The sequence below is a fragment of the Scyliorhinus torazame genome, chromosome 7, assembly GCF_047496885.1.
Source record: "Scyliorhinus torazame isolate Kashiwa2021f chromosome 7, sScyTor2.1, whole genome shotgun sequence".
In the NCBI taxonomy this organism is placed as follows: Eukaryota; Metazoa; Chordata; class Chondrichthyes; order Carcharhiniformes; family Scyliorhinidae; genus Scyliorhinus; species Scyliorhinus torazame.
The window spans coordinates 123787421-123804563 of NC_092713.1; the positions used below are offsets into that span (position 1 = coordinate 123787421).

General features: G+C 46.3%; 1 long non-coding RNA gene across 3 annotated transcripts in view; it reads left to right on the top strand.

Moving 5' to 3' along the window:
* The window catches only part of LOC140426540 (uncharacterized), a 248442-nt gene that overhangs the window by 44116 nt on the left and 187183 nt on the right, over nt 1-17143 (top strand). For 2 of the 3 annotated variants that reach the window (XR_011948223.1, XR_011948224.1), the window contains exon 3: nt 7169-7280. This is a non-coding gene — a long non-coding RNA (uncharacterized lncRNA). Of the gene's footprint in view, nt 1-7168; nt 7281-10754; nt 11963-17143 lie in introns of those variants that run through there. The other variant, XR_011948222.1, reaches the window with a different exon arrangement.

The window sequence follows — 17143 nt, forward strand, 5'->3', positions numbered from 1 at the left end:
TGGGATGCCATGACGAGCAAAGGTCTCCTTGCAGGCACGGATGACCGCCGATAATGTGATGTCGTGCAGGCGTACGACCTCCGGGTAGTTCGAAAAATAGTCTACAATCAGAACATAGTCCCTGCCGAGCGCATGGAACAGGTCAACGCCTACCTTAGACCAAGGGGACGTGGCCAACTCATGGGACTGTAGGGTCTCACGTGGTTGGGCTGGCTGGAACCGCTGACAGGTGGGGCAGTTGAGCACTGTGTTGGCGATGTCCTCATTGATGCCAGGCCAGTACACAGCCTCTCGGGCCCTCCTTCGGCACTTCTCCACTCCAAGATGGCCCTCGTAGCTGTTCGACAACGAGCTGGCGCATGCTGTGCGGGATCACGATGCGGTCCAGCTTCAGGAGGACACCATCGACTACTGCCAGATCGTCTCTGATATTGTAGAATTGCGGGCAGTGGCCCTTGAGCCACCCGTCCGTCATGTGGCGCATGACATGCTGTAGTAAGGGGTCAGCCGCAGTCCCCCTATGGATAAGGCATTCATCTGTGGCCGGCAGATTAGAAGCCGTGAAGGCCACATGGGCATCAACCTGGCAGACGAACCCCTCTGGGTCACACGGGGTGTTGACTGCCCTGGACAGAGCGTCGGCTATGATCAGATCCTTGCCCGGGGTGTATAGGAACTGGAAATCGTACCGCCGAAGTTTAAGCAGAATGCGCTGGAGGCGAGGGGGTCATATCATTAAGGTCTTTTTGTATAATGTTGACCAGCGGGCGATGGTCGGTCTCGACAGTGAATTGGAGGAGGCCGTACACGTAATCGTGAAATTTGTCGACCCCAGTCAACAGGCCCAGGCACTCCTTTTCGATCTGCGCGTAGCGCTGTTCCGTGGGGGTCATGGCACGTGACGCATATGCAACGGGGGCCCATGATGAGGCCCCATCACATTGCAGGAGCACCGCCCCAATGCCGGATTGGCTGGCATCTGTTGAAATTTTTGTTTCCTTCGTGGGATCAAAAAATGCCAATACCGGGGCCGTGATAAGCTTGGTCTTAAGCTCCTCCCATTCGCGCTCGTGGGCAGGAAGCCATTTGAAGTCTGTCGCCTTCCTGACCAGGTTCCGGAGAGCTGTGGTATGGGAGGCAAGGTTGGAGATGAACTTCCCCAGGAAGTTGACCATGCCCAAAAATCGGAGGACCGCCTTCTTATCCGCTGGCTTCTGCATGGCCGTGAAGGCTGCCACCTTGTCCGCATCCGGCCGCACACCCAACCGGGAGATATGGTCCCTTAGGAACTTGAGTTTCGTCTGGCCAAAGGAACATTTGGCTCTGTTGAGGCGAAGGCCTTGGTCCTGTATTCGTTTGAAAACGCGCTGGAGGCGACTGATATGCTCCTGCGGGGTGGTGGACCAAATTCTGATGTCGTCAACACAGACGCGCGCACCCTCAATGCCCTCCATCGTTTGCTCCATGATCCGGTGGAATATTTCTGATGCCGATATAATCCCAAGCGGCATCCCGTTGTAGCAGTATCTACACGGGGTATTAAAGGTACACAGCTTTCTGCTGGACCTGTCAAGTTGAATTTGCCAGAATCCTCTTGAGGCGTCAAGTTTGGTGAAGATGTTGGCCCGAGCCATCTCGCACGTAATCTCCTCGCGCTTGGGGATAGGGTAATGCTCCCTCATTATGTTGCGATTCAGATCCTTTGGGTCAATGCAGATCCGGAGCTCGCCGGAAGGCTTCTTGACGTACACCATGGAAATGACCCAGTCGGTTGGTTCTGTCACTCTGGAGAGCAGTCCTTGGTCCTGGAGGTCCTGCAGCTGCTGCTTGAGGCGGTCCTTGAGGGGTGCTGGGACTCTGCGAGGTGCATGAACCACAGGTGTGGCGTCTTGTTTGAGCAGGATTTTGTAAGCGTATGGAAGCGTGCCCATGACTTCGAAAACGTCGCGGTGATGGTCGATGATGGCATTGAGTTGCGCCCTGAAGTCCGCATCCTGGAAGGCAGACGTGTCCTCTGGAGAGAGAGAGTGTACTCGTTGAACGAGGTTTAGGAGTTTGCACGCCTGTGCGTCTAGCAGAGAGTCCTTCGAGGAGCCCATGATCTCGAAGGGAAGGATGGCTTTTCGCGAGTTGTGCGTCACTTCGAGTTGGCATGAACCGGTAGCAGGAATGACGTTGCCATTGTAGTCCACTAGTTGGCAGGTCAACGGAAGAATGGTTGGTTTAACCCAAGGGTCTGAAAGTCTGACCACGCTAGGAGATTAGCAGAAGCACCAGTGTCCAGGCGGAATCGTATCTGGGATCGATTGACCGTCAGAGTGGCACACCACTTGTCGTCTGGATCAATGCTGTGCACCGACAGCGGCTGGTGGTTTTGATTCGGGGACAGCCTGTTCTTTGTTCGAACAGCGACTCGAAAAGGCTCCCTCGGTGTCACTTATCTGCGGGAAGTCGGTGTCTGACTCCGTGACCGTGGGTTGAATTGCCCGAACGTTGCTGCGAGGCTGGCTGAAGCAATGCGAATTGGCAGGCTGAGCTGCTCGACAGCAGGCAGCATAGTGGCCAAGTCAGCCACATCGTAGGCATTGTTGCGATTTTGCAGAACATTGCCGCTTTAAATGGGCGGAGCCACAGTTGCCGCACGTCGTGACGTCAGTACACTCGTTGCGCCACCGCGCATGCGCGGTGCGGGACTGCGTGGTGCGCGCCTGCGCATCACGTTCCTCCACGTTACCATCCCCTCGTTTGGCGCGTACAAGCACGGGAGGCAGCGAAAAGCGCGCGAAACGGCCGCCCTCATCCAGGCTGCAGCCTTGGAGATGTTCAATTGTTTGGACCCGTTCCGCCTCGTGGGGACCTTGCCGCGCCGTTTCAGCCGCCTGTAGGTGGGAGTACCGGCTAGTGGCATTTTCATGCAGGACACAGGTCTCGATGGCAGTCGCTAGAGCGATTTGCTTAATTGTGAGGAGCTGCTGACGCAGGGGGTCTGACAGAACACCAAATACGATCTGGTCGCGTATCATGGAGTCGGAGGTGGGCCCATAGCCGCAGGACTGCGCAAGGATGCGGACGTGTGTTAAAAAGGATTGGAAAGGCTCGTCCTTACCCGCAAGCGCTGCTGGAACAGGTATCTTTCGAAGCTTTCATTGACCTCAATGCTAAAGTGGGTATCGAATTTGAGGAGAACCGTCTTGTACTTTGTCTTGTCCTCGTTGTCTGTGAATGTGAGGGAGTTGAAGATGTGGATGGCGTGTTGCCCGGCCGTGGAGAGGAGCAGAGCAATATTCCTGGGGCGGGATTCTCCATTCCCGCGCCGGTTGGGAGAATCGCCTGGGTCGCCGAATTTTCCCACGACGCTGGTCCGACGCCCTCCCGCGATTCTCCCAAGCGGCAAGATCGGCCCCGTCGAGTTCCGCGTGGCGCAGGCCGGAGAATCACCCGAGACACACAAAATGGCGATTCTCCGGTATCCCTGCTATTCTCAGGCCCAGATGAGCCGAGCGGCCAGACCAAAACGGCGGGTTCCCCCCGGCGCCGTCCACACCTGGTCGCTGCCGGCGGGAACGCTGGGGCGGGCGGCCTGCGGAGGGGGGATCCCGCACCGGGGGGGGGGGGGCGTCAAATGGGGTCTGGCCCGCGATCAGTGCCCACCGATCGTCGAGCAGTCCTCTCTGAAGGAGGACCTCCTTTCTTCCGCAGCCCCGCAAGATCCGTCTGGCATCTTCTTGTTGGGCGGAGAGGACGGCAACCACGCATGCGCGGGTTGGCGCCGGCCAACCCACGCATGCACGGGTGACGCCAGTTATGCAGCGCCGGCCGCGTCATGTATGCGGCACCGCCTTTACGTGGCGACAAGGCCTGGCGCGTGTAAATGACGCGGCCCCGCTCCTAGCCCATTATCGGGCCCTGAATCGGTCGGGATGGGGGCCGTTTCGCGCCGCCGTGAACCTCAACGGCGTGGGCACTTCGGCGGGGGAGTGGAGAATCCCGCCCCTGGTGTCCAAGGCATTCTCCCTGTCCATGGCTTCAAGGAAGAGCTGGAAGCGCTGTTTATAAATCTTCCAATTGACCCCGAGATTGCCGGCGATGCGGAGCGGCGGCGCAGGTTGATGTTCTCCATAATTCAGGATGCCGGAATGCTGATTAGTTGCAGGTGGGTCTCAGAAGTGCTAGTATGCAACCACTCCTTGTACCATGATGTGTTGGGTGTTCTGGATCACAAACAGGTCACCAACACTGGAAGTGGTGCAACTCTATTTTATTATAAGGTTAACTATATTAACATACTTGAACTGTGGGTAAATGCAATACCAGCTTTAACTGTTGACCCTTGCCTAGTCCTAACCAGGTGATGCACTCAGCACACGGTGAATGTCTGTATTGCAGGCTGTGAGCTCTGTTCTCCGAGCTGGCTGATACTAGAGCGGGAACTCTCCCATCCCCTGTCTTTATAGTGCGTGTGCTCTCACTGGTGATTGGCTGCGGTGTTGTGTATGCTGATTGGTCCCACTGCTCATGTCCCACTGATGTCCATCAGTGTGTGTGTGTGTCTGCACCATGATATACTGGTGTATATTATGACACCTCCGTCTGAGCGCACCCCTGCTTAGACGGAATTTCACATTGGCTCCGAGTACCTCTCTCCCCGAAGCTCCCCTTTGAAGCCGGAGTCCCACAGCCTGAGCCGCCTCACGGAAAATCCCTCCGTGCCCTGTTGCACATCATAAAGGGGTTTTCTGTATGGGCTGATGCTGCACAGCCGGTACAGAGAGTGGTGGGGAAGAAGGAGAACCTCCTTGTGAGCCTGTACCAAGGCCTGGCAAAACTTGCCATCTACAGGACTAGACAGTGGGCAACCGAGGGGGCCATCCGACTTGACTGTCTGCCCCATCTACCATTTCTACATTTGCGATCGGGTGTCGCTGGAGAGCGAGAATACGGTGTTCATTGGCACCCTCGTGGCCTACTGTGCCTGATTGGAGTGCCTTATTGATCCCTTTAATCACATTTTAATTTGATATTTTAAGTTTCATTTGTGATTCCCCTTTTGTTCAGGCAGTTTCCCTTTAAGGACTGTCCCTTTAATTGTCCCTCCGTTTATTTGATTTAGTTAATAATAATAATCTTTATTGTCACAAGTAGGCTTACATTAACACTGCAATGAAGTTACTGTGAAAAGCGCCTCGTCGCCACATTCCGATGCCTGTTCGGCTACAGAGGGAGAATTCAGAATATCCAATTTACCTTTCGTCTTTCTGGACTTGTGGGAGGAAACTGGAGCACTCGGAGGAAACCCACGCAGGCACAGGGAGAACGTGCAGACTCCGCACAGACAGTGACCGAAGCCGGGAATCGAACCTGGGAACCTGGCGCTGTGAAGCAACGGTGCTAACCACTATGCTACCTTGCCGCTCATACTAACTAAGTTTATTTGGTTATTAGTGTTGGCCAAAATAGTTGGAACCATCTTGACTATCATAATAACTAACCACATAGATGCTACTCCTCACCGCTTTAATCCTGAAAAACAGGCCAATCATGTTTTCCCATTATTATACTGTTGTTTTCTTAATAAGCTTGTGAAAGAAATGGTCTGAGGTTGAGCAACATGGAATATTTACACTAGAGATATTTGCTATTTTTTCATTCTGATGAGGCTCGTTGCATTGAAAACCTCAACCCCAATCAGCCAATGAGGAATAATAAAAGAACTCCATATCTCATTCATTAAAGTATGTGCTGAAATGTTTACTGTGGTTGGGAGTTTTATGATAATTGTGAATAATTTGAGGGAATTCTGAGAAATTTTCACACCAGGTAGGAAGAGATAAAATGCTGCTTTAAAAAAAATACATAGCTGGATGGGTAAACTTTAAAAAGTCTGGAATTTCCTACTTATAGTGGGAAATTTAATATTTGGAAGATTTCTCCTTGAAGCAAAAATGGTCCAATCTCTTGCTCCCTTGCCACGTTATGAAGACGCACAACAACGCAGAATCGGCAAGCAGAAAGTGATAACCAAGTTCCGCACACATGAGTATGGCTTCAACGGGGACCTTGGATTCATGCCTCACTACATTTAACTACATTTGACCCCTCCACCATCTGGCCTGGGCTTGCAAAATCCTACCAACTGTCCTGGCTTGAAACAATTCACACTTCTTTAACCTGTGATTATCCCTCTCTCCAGTCTCACCGTATGGACCTGTAAAGGCTTAAGTACCTGCAAAGACTCACATTCAAAGTATCATCTTGCATCATTGGCTTTGTCTTTATATGCTGTGTTTGAGTAACCTACCTCTTCACTCACCTGATGAAGGAGCTGCACTCCGAAAGCTAGTGATTCCAAATGAACCTGTTGGACTTTAACGTGGTGTTACAAGACTTCTTACTGTACCTTATGAAGATACTTCGTTCAATTTGTTTATGTTGGATTAAGTGTACTTTAGGACAATAGTCTTCATTTTTATTTGCTATATCATCGAATTCCATGGCCGCAAGTGTTAGGAAAGCCTAAACACGAGACCAAAGCGCAAAAAAAAAGTGACACTGCTGTTTCTTGAAGTAGTGCAGAGGACAGGATTTCTGGCCCTTCCTGCTGATGGGATCTTGTCCTGCTGAAGGTCCCTCCCACAGTTTCCTGCCAGCGGGACCGGTGAGCCACGGAAAATGTCGTAGACATTGGCCGTAAGCTGGATCTTCCGATCCTGCAGATGATGAACCACCTCTGTCACCAGAAAACACCGCCCAGGGTGTTTTCCCCCCCCCCAGTAATTGACACCATTCACAGACTACTTGGAAATTTGAGGTCACGTACCAACCGACTCAAGAACAGCTTCTTCCCTGCTGCCATCAGACTTTTGAATGGACCAACCTCGTATTAAGTTGATCCTTTCTCTACACCTTGCTATAACTGTAACATTATATTCTGCAGTCTCTCCTCCCTTCCCTATGTACGGTATGCATTGTTTGTACAGCATGCAAGAAACAATACTTTTCACTGTATATTAATACATGTGACAATAAATCAAATCAAAATGGTAATACTGTTGTGCAACCATTTTAAAACAAATTATTTGCAAATATGCTTTTAGTACAACATGCTGAAAGGTGCTAATCACTGGAACATCATTTCCTCTACTAAATTTCTTTTTATTTCTCCTTTCAGAGATCAAAGGAAAAGATAGGCAGCATGTGGAATGAAACCAGATAACCGAACCGAGTGAAATGAACCTATAAACAACTGTGAAAATAATGGAAAAGGGTATTTTGTTTTCAATGTAAGTTTTTACTCTTCCGTATTAGTTGCCTTCAGGGTAAATTGAATAAAGATCTGATAGGACTGTTTTGATTTTCATTGTAAACCTTCGTAAGTCAGTGTTTTTTATTTCAATCCTCACCAATGTGCTACAGTACTGGTAGGAAAAGTAATTATGTCCAGAAACATATACACAAACTCATATCTTTGTGATGTATGGCTGGATCATTGCATTCTTCATTGAGCTCTTTGTTGTCTTCATCGTTCTCAACAAGATCTTTTGTGGGACAGATTGCTCTTCTATAATGCCCCACATGTAACAAAATGATACAAGGTATTTGGAGAAGACATTGGAAGGTGGGGTAGGCAGAGAATGAAAGTGAAAGGAAGGGGAGAGGCAAGGTAGAATGAGAGAAAGAAAGAAAGAGTTGGGTGGAGGAAAAGAGATGCATTTAAAATGAAATGAAATACCCTGCGAATGATATAGTAGTGATCTGCCTAGTGCAGATCCTCTGCTTATTACTCCCAAGAGTTGCACTTTCTCTTCATTTGCTCGGAAGAATCTCCCATTTTAAATCTCAATGAGCAATAGGGAAAAGAATCATGAGGTTGTTTCTTATTGCCTTCCTCATGTAGACTTAAAGGAAACACAGGAGGTGGAATTCTCCATCCCGCTGCACCTGTTTTCTGGTGCGGCGCACCCCCGCCCGGCAGCGGGATCCTCCATCCCGGCAGCCGGCCAATGGGGTTTCCCATTATGGGCACCCCCACGCTGTCGGAACATCTGCGGGGTGAGTGCGCTGCCGGTGAAGCGAAGGATCCTGCCGATGGAGAATGCAGCCCAAGACCTTTTCTGGAATGATCCACTGCCTGTAAACAGCTGTTGTCCCTTGAGATTCCAGATCTTCTGGGGTGGCACGGTGGCTCAGTGGTTAGCCCTGCTGCCTCCCGGACCCGGGTTTGATCCGGCCCCTGGGTCAGTGTCCAAGTGGAGTTTGCACATTCTCCCCATGTTTGCGTGGATCTCACCCCCCACAACCCAAAGATGTGCAGCCTGGATGGATTGGTCACGCTAAATTGCGCCTTAATTGGAAAAAAAGATTGGTACTCTAAATTTATTTTTTTTTAAAAAGAGATTCCTGTTCTGCCATTATCACTGAAAATTTGCTTGTTCCACCATATATATTTTTAAAATCTAGATACTGTGGAGATTGGAATTAAAAAAACAAGTGCTGGAGAAACTCAGCAGGCCTGGCAGCATCTGTGGAGAGAAAAAACGAGTTAACATTTCGAGTCCAATATGACTCCTCCGAATAATCATAGTGGACGCAAACGTAAACTCTGTACCTCTCTTTACACATGCTGCCTGGCCGGTTGCGTTTTTCTAGCACTTCTGTTTATATTATTGCTGGTTCGACCGTTGGATGGTGCTCATAACGTTGAGCATGGGGCGACCCGCAAAAGGGCAGTGACAACCGTATCCAGAAGTTTCAAATGACCCTGCTGCACCTGAAGATGGCAAAGCACAGAATTACCCACACTGACATCATGCTTGATTTGATTTGATTTATTGTCATGTGTACCGAGGTACAGTGAAAAGTATTGTACTGCTTACAGTCCAGGCAGATTGTTCCATACATGAAAAAAAATAGGACATTTTATAAATACCAATGTAAATATGTAGACATGGAAATTGGGTGAAGCATACGGAGTGTTAGTACTACTCAATAGGGAAGATGTGTGGAGAGATCAGTTCAGTCCATAAGAGGGTCATTCAGGAGTCGGTAACAGTGGGGAAGAAGCTGTTTTCCAACCTGTTCGCGCGTGTTCTCAGACTTTTGTATCTCCTGCCGATGGAAGAGGTTGGAAGAGAAAATAACCCATACGGGCAGCACGGTAGCACAAATGGCAAGCACTGTGGCTTCACAGCGCCAGGGTCCCAGGTTTGATTCGCTGCTGGGTCACTGTCTGTACGGAGTCTGCATGTTCTCCCCATGTCTGCGTGGGTTTCCTCCGGGTGCTTCGGTTTCCTCCCACAGTCCAAAGACGTGCAGGTTAGGTGGTTTGGCCATGATAAATTGCCCTTAGTGACCAAAAGGGTGAGGAGGGGTTATTGGGTTACGGGGATAGGGTGGAAGTGAGGCTTAAATGGGTCGGTGAAGACTCGATGGGCCGGATGGCCTCCTTCTGCACTGTATGTTCTATGTTCTAACCCGGGTGAGAGGAAACTTTGATTATGCTGCCCGCTTTCCCAGGCAGCGGGAGGTGTAGACAGAGACAATGGATGGGAGGGGGTTTTGCGTGATGGACTGGGCTGTGTTCACGACTCTCTGTAGTTTCTTACAGACTTGGAAGAACAATAGATGAGGAAAGTAAGAGAGAAACGAGCACTTGCAGAAATTAGGATGCCATCAGTTTACAAATTATCTGAATCAACACACCGTGTACTAATTTAAAGACCACGCCTTTGTGCCGGAGTCATGCCATCAATTGCCATTCTGCCAAGACTTCTTGAATTTTCAAAGCAGGAACATCTGGCACAAATGCAACATCTGGTATTTCGGTTTCAAGTACAGTATGTTACTAAAGAGGAATGCTTTTTGAAAAAAACCTTTGAAGCATTATTACAGGGTACATTTTTTATATTATATCTTTCCATTTTTTTTCCTGAATTGAACATTTAAAAAAAACTTAACCACACATGAAAATTGAATGTTTCACCCTCTTTTTAAATCTGTTTCTGCAAAAAAGATCCATTGGTGAGATTTATCGTCAGTTTTTAAGCACCTGTTTTCAAGTTTAATTATTGCTATAAAACAGAATTAGGCCTGACAAAACATTTTTCTTACATCTAAAATACAAGATTACTACTTACAGACAAAGCTCGATTTTGAACTTGGGGCATAAATTCTAACTATTTCTTCATTCAGGTTAAAGGAAACATTAAGCTTTGCAAGGCTAAGTGATCAGACTCACACTTGGTAATTGGAAGTGGGAATAGGTTTAGTAGCGTGGCATAAAGAACTGATGTTGTATGGCCATTTGAATCCCCTCCCAGTAATAGTTTTGGAGCTATTATGGGGAGATGGGAATAGAGGAATAATCCCCATCAATGGAATTTGAGCCCAGAATAGCATGAGTTAGTAATGGTTAGCTTACAGTCTTTTGGGGCTGGAGAGGAGCAGTTAGGCAGAGCTGTCCACTCTGGATCGCTTTCCAGTGAACCCTACTGGCTAGTCCATGATTGTAGATATTGGGCAAGGACAGGATTGGTTTCAGAGGTAATTTCCTTCAGTTGAATTTGCCACTTAGTGTGTCAATTGCCACATGCAGAATGGGCGCTTGCATCAGGTATCACAAAACCAGTCAGCAGTAAAATTCCACACCTTACACCTTGAGAAAGAAGAGGTGAATGAGAAATTGTCAAAATGCTTAAATTGGTGTTGGCTTGTATGTGATTTCCCCCTCCAATTTCTCCCTGTGTTCTCTTCCCTAGACATGACATGGAAAATTGGACTTTTAAGCAGTGATGTATGTTAATAGGAACAACATGTAAGAACAGAAGTGAATTTCAGTTACACTGAAATATTCTTCAGCATCATACTGCTCATCACAGCATCAAATGAATGTTTTAATGCAATGTCTAACACAATTGCCATTTAAACTAATGTGTGAATTGAAGATGAAATCCATTGTCTTAAGAAATCAAAACATGTTAAGCTTCTGAATTTAAAGAGCAAACACTTGAAAATGAGACAAAACAGGCATTCATCACTGGAAACAATATGACATTGTTTCTTACCGCAATAAATTGAAAGTATAGAGTTGGGTCTGTTGTGTTAGACAGTTCTTCAGGGGATATTGTTAACTATGGTGTGTTGAGAGCCAAGTATATTCTAGACATCATTCTGTACAATTAGTTTCATAAAGAACTTGCTTTGTTTGCAAAACATTTAATATTTTCCATTATTTTTCAATTGTCGATCCTTTCAGGAGCTAGTCTCGTTTGTGTTCATTGCAACAAAAAAAATCTATAGGGTAATTACTTGCACCCCAATGACATGAATTGATCAATGCAAGCGGCCAGCTTAAGAAAAGGGATTAGATCATCACCTAACTAAGTATGGAAATAGGGTAGACTAAGTAACAGGACCCATGCTGAATCTGGTAAAGATCTTGTTCCATGAAAAGTTTTATATAAATTCCTACCTGCCATAAAAATGGTTCATACAAGAAAACACACAAAACCACAATGTCACTTTTCTAATGTTGTTACAATATCAATGATGGATCCATCACATCTCCAATGTATCTAAGCTCGTTTAAAGACTATTTAGTCACAGTCAAAAATGATTACCTGCAAAGAGCACCGTCCAGTAAAGACAGTTTTTAAAATAGAGTACCCAATTCATTTTTTCCAATTAAGGGGCAATTTAGTGTGGCCTATCCACCTAACCTGCACATCTTTGGTTTGTGGGGGCGAAACCCACGCAAACACGGGGAGAATGTGCAAACTCCACATGGACAGTGACCCAGAGCCGGTATCGAACCCGGGACCTCGGAGCCGTGAGGCTGCAGGGCTAACCCACTGCGGCACCGCTGCTGCCCCAGTAAAGACAGTTTAAGAGCTTCGCTTGGACTTGAGATGACATTGTTACAACTTGTACTCGCATTTTAAAAATGATTAAATCAAATCTCGCAAAATTGGCCTCCATATAGCACTTACCTACGATTCAGCCCCTTTTGTTGAGGTGGATATTAAAGATCACAAGACACTAGTTGACGACCACGGTTCACTCAACTAACACTACATAAATATTCATATCAAGCTATCATTATTCCCAATGTAGTTTTTAAAGATAATCAGGCACAAAATATCTTTCCACATTTGCCTACAACCACCCACGCACTTTGAAAATATTAATTGTGGGTGAAGCATTTGGGGTACGTTGAGGATCTCTATCAATGCAGATTTACCCCTTTTTGTCTGTTAACTTTGAGGAAACAACAAAACGCAGATCACCAACATCATTTTCTTGGAGTACTTGATTTACTCCAAATCCCAAATACTGCAACACCACCCCTTTAAACGCAGCTGTGACAGAGAAAAAAACAAAAATTGGTGCTTCTGAGACACTTTGTGTTTAAAAACCTCATGTTGAAGTTTGAAGTCTAGGGATGAAAATGATAATCATTCCTTGGCAAACCTCGGCTAAAAAGAGTGGGCAGAGAAGCACAAAGTAGGTATGTAATATGGGCTCCTAGCATGCACCGGGAAGCTCATCAGAATCTTTACCCCTTGGATTTTCAAGTCTCTAAAACCCACTCACAGTAAAATGCCAAGAAAGATTAGCATTGCAGTTGGAATGGATGAAAGTCTTTTTATGAATGCTTTATTTAAAATGGAATTAACTGTACAAAATACATCAGCTAAGGCATTTCTCAGCTGCTCTGTGTGTTAAGTGTATTGGCACAACACTTTGTCTCGAATAGACCAAAATTGAATGTATTTTTTAAGAAAGGCCGAGGCAGGCAGCCAACTGGTTACACAACAGAATTCATAATGATCCTCCTACAGGCAATGGAAATGTTCATCCACTGTACTTGGCCCGAAAGTAAGCGTCCTACAAGAGCAAATGTGAGTCAGTGGTGAGTTGCTCATAGACAAAACCTCATTTCAAAAATCAATCTTAATCACATAATTAGCTAAAGTTAGCTCGAAAAATAACAGTGAAACACCCATGCACAATCGGCGTTACATCCAACATTAAACTACTATGTTACAACCAGGTGAGGAGGCGTCAAATGGCTCCCCTCCTTGCCCTCTCCTCATTTGACCACAGCGGCTTTTTTTCTTGAGAAAGATATACTTTTGCCAATTTCATGAGTATTTAATTATTTACACATTGTAATCATTAAAAAAAAACCGATAGGCTGGGTTTCTTGAGTTGAACAAAGAAATAAGTTAGATCAGTTTACGTACAATCAGACTAAGTAAAATAACAAAATATACACACACACACACACACACACGATGGGTAAGGCTTAGACTGGCCCCTTCCCTTCCCCAAATTGAGGCCCTCAAGTGGGCAATTAATGACCGCCCACGTGCCATTTTCCACTCGGCCTCAATTTTCCAGCTGGCAGGAATAGTTCGGGGGAGGATGTCTGAAATGTAACACTGCTCAGGCCTCTGGCAAGAAGGTGGGGGGCACAGCTCAATCAACAGCCTCCTTTTGACATCGGGTGGCTCCCAAAAGGTCTGGCACCTGCGAATGCTTCTTGTACCACAAGCCTCTCTGCCAACATCCTACCCACCTCTGCCCACACCCCTGAGACCCCCAAAACCTGCCTGATCCTGGATTCCCAGGACTTGGACTCTGGGGATTACTTGCAGTCCCAGTCAAGTCCACTGCAACTTCTGGTGCTGCTGGGATGAGAGCTATCCACCAATCAGATTGGCTAGTAACTCTGAGGCTGGACTTCCTCCCGAGAAAGAGTAAAAGCCCTGCCGCCAGTCAATGAATGTGCCCTTGCATGTAAAATAGCTGCGTAGCAATGGTAATGTGTTTGCTGTTAACTCCTCCAGACGGCAAGAAGGAAAACTCCCTTCTCCTCTTCTCTCTCTCTTCCCCCCCCCCCCCCCCCCCTCCCCCCCACCACACACACACACACACACACTGCCCACCATCCGAAAAACCTTAGCCACAGCCCGTAGTTTGATGGCTTGGCTGGCTGCGAGTTGAATTCAATGTCTCAATGCTACCAATTTAAAAACCTAGACAACTGAGCTAGTTGTTTCTCGGGAAATGGTAGTGTTAGGTTGGATTATTTTTGGATATCTCTGCTTACAGCGGGCCATGCCTGGATGATCACTGTTAGCAAATATGGCTCAAAGTTTACTAGGTGGGTTGGAAAAAAACAAAAGAGACAGGAAGGGCTCCATTTGGGTTCCTTCACATTCCCAGAAATCATTGTTTGTGATGGGGTTGCAGACAGACTGTCTCAATGTATAGTATGCAAATTGGGGTTAGCCACCCTGGGTGGTGAGTTCAAGTCACTTTATTCTCTACGTTTTCAAAAAGTCTGTTTTTAAAAGTTCAATTCAGGTTTCCAGGCTGTGGATTAAAAATCATTATTTGGCACAGTACATCTTGATGGCAACTTACAAAGTTCTTCAAATCACAACTCACTACTTAGACTCAACCACTACCTTTGAGATGAAATTTTAAACAATGGTCTTGTCTTCCCTCTCGGGTGGATCTTAAAGATCCCATTGCACTGAAGAGCAGGGAAGTCATGGTGAGATACATGCCATAAATATTGGCCAGTACCAAGAATAGAAGGTAAACAGGGGAGCCCAAAACTAGGTGCCATAAATAAAGACTTCCAATAAGGAATTCTGGATAAACCTCTCTACCCAGAGAGTGATAACATTGTGGAATATGCTATCACCTTGCATAGGTCTATTTAAGGGGAAGCTAGATAGGAACATGAGAGAGAAAGGAAAAAAGGTGCTGATAGGGGAAGATAAAGTAGGGTAGGAGGAGGCTCATGTTGAGTATAATAATCGCAGACCATTTGGGTTGACTGTCTGCTTCAGGGCTTTAATTGCGAAGTAATTCTAAGCAACCGTGCAATTTGAAAAGCTATGATGCATCGGCCTGACAGCAGAGCTGGCCATTAGAACAAAGGTGGATGGATGCAAAGTGAAAGCATCAACTCCATCACAAATCATTCATTACTTTTGTACTCGGAGGATGAGAAAGTGTCATTCTAGACCGCTGTGCTGTGCATAAACTAGCAAAGCTGCAGCAGAGGTGATCCAAAGAACAAGGACACACAACCATAAGCTTTGAAGATACTTATCCCAACACTTTAGGTCTGGGTATGTGATTTGAAGTTGTAGTCACAGATACAGTGCACTACAGTTAGGATTGACAAAGAGTCATCCAGACTTGAAATGTTAGCTCCCTTCTCTCTCCACTGATGCTGTCAGACCTGCTGAGATTGTCCAGTATTTCTTGTTTTTGTTTCAGATTCCAGCAGTAATTGGCTTTTATCTACAGTTAAAATTTGAATTGGAGCTTGCACACATGTAGTTAACATCACAAAATGAGGTACCAAGTCAACACCCTTCCTGCCACCCAATATGTATTAAATAGGTCACTTTAATCTGTTTTGCTATGCATTCATACCAGAGCTTTTAACAGATCATTGGGCTAAACACAGCCTTATTTGGTGCACGGAGCCTAAAGAGACATTTCCACCTGAAGGTGGAGGAGCAAGGAAATAACGGATGTACAAACTATTTGGAAACTCAGACGGGATAGAAATAAATAAATGTTACACTGATGCCATATCAAGTATTCTGTAAGCGGCTGCATTTTCAAGAAAACGTCAAGCAGCAAAATGGGAGGAATAGACCCATTGGCAAAAAATAGATTTGTGCAGGCAGATGATTTAAAAACAAAAACACAAAACAAGCTCTTGGTTTCTGCTGGGGAATGAAGCTGACCACCTGGGTTGTTTGGAGCAGGAAGGGGAAGCTGGTGCTGGACACATCTCCATCAGGCATCAAATGCTTCTCCCAGTGGGTAGACCAAGGAGCAGCTCCAATTGCATCCACCTGACTGTTGTAGGTTGGTCTGCCCCACTCTCCCGACCAGAGGAACATCGGGAGGATCTGAGACTGACTATCTGGGGCCCGATGGAAGTTTGAATCAGTCCAGATGGCTCCACTTAGATTATAGGAGCGTAGATAGCAATCAGCGAGTATTGCTTACACTTAGTTTTCTTTTTTCTGTAGGCTGAGGAAGGAAGGGGGAAAACAAATGCAGTCTTTGATAATGTATGACGACTGGAGTTCTACTCCTTATTTCTTCAAAGTAGCCTTTTTATATTGTAGCAAGGAAAACGACTAAATTATTTCAAAAAAGGGTTTTAAAAAAATGTTTTAAAAGTTTCATTTCATCATAGAGAACACAGCATCTTTAATGGATTAAATTTCCCATTTGAAACTCCCAACAGTATATCGATTTAAGTGTTACATAGAACTTCAAGCTTCCTCCTACTTCATCTCACCCTACCAGATTATCCTCCTCTTCCCTTCTCGGATTGGGCGGGATTACCAATCCATTCACGGCAGCGGGATTCGTCATTTTCTCTGCAGTGAATGGGAGAGCGGCAAAAGCTCCGTCCTCCCTCACAGCTGAGCGGGGCTGACTCGCAACAGAGAATCCTGGCCAAGCCTCTACGAAGTTCTTTGGAATGCTTTCTACATTAAAAGTGCCCTCCATTATATATTTGGTTTAATTGAGGTTCTGTTTCCATTCATTCTCCAGAATTATGTGTATCATTATAAAAGGTCAGAGCATCGTATGTTTTAATGTGTGAGCTGTAGAAACGGAGATGGCAACTAATGCATCGAAGAACATGCTAGCCAAATTAGGTTGGTTTGATCCAAATCAGTTCCACATTTTGGTTCACTTTTCTCTGAGTAACTGAAGATATAGACTGGAATTTTCTGTCTGTTGGGATCTCCTTTTCCATAGGCAGCACACCCTTGTCTTTCCTGATGGCGTGAGGTGGCTTCAATGGGAAATTCCATTGACAAGCAGCGGGAAGAGAGAATCCCGCCGCCAGCGAACGGCACGCCGCCGAGAAACATGTGCTGGGAGATGAAAGAACCCCACCCCTAAACTCTGGACTCAACCTTATTTGGTGCATATGAGCTTTAAAAAGCCGTCTGATGGGTGTACAAACCATTATAGAAAATATTGTCAGAATAGTGAACACCCATGATAACAGCATTGCCCTTAATACAGCAGACATGTACATCAGTTTCAATTTTCTAGGGAAGTGAAATCAAACCCATTGCTACTT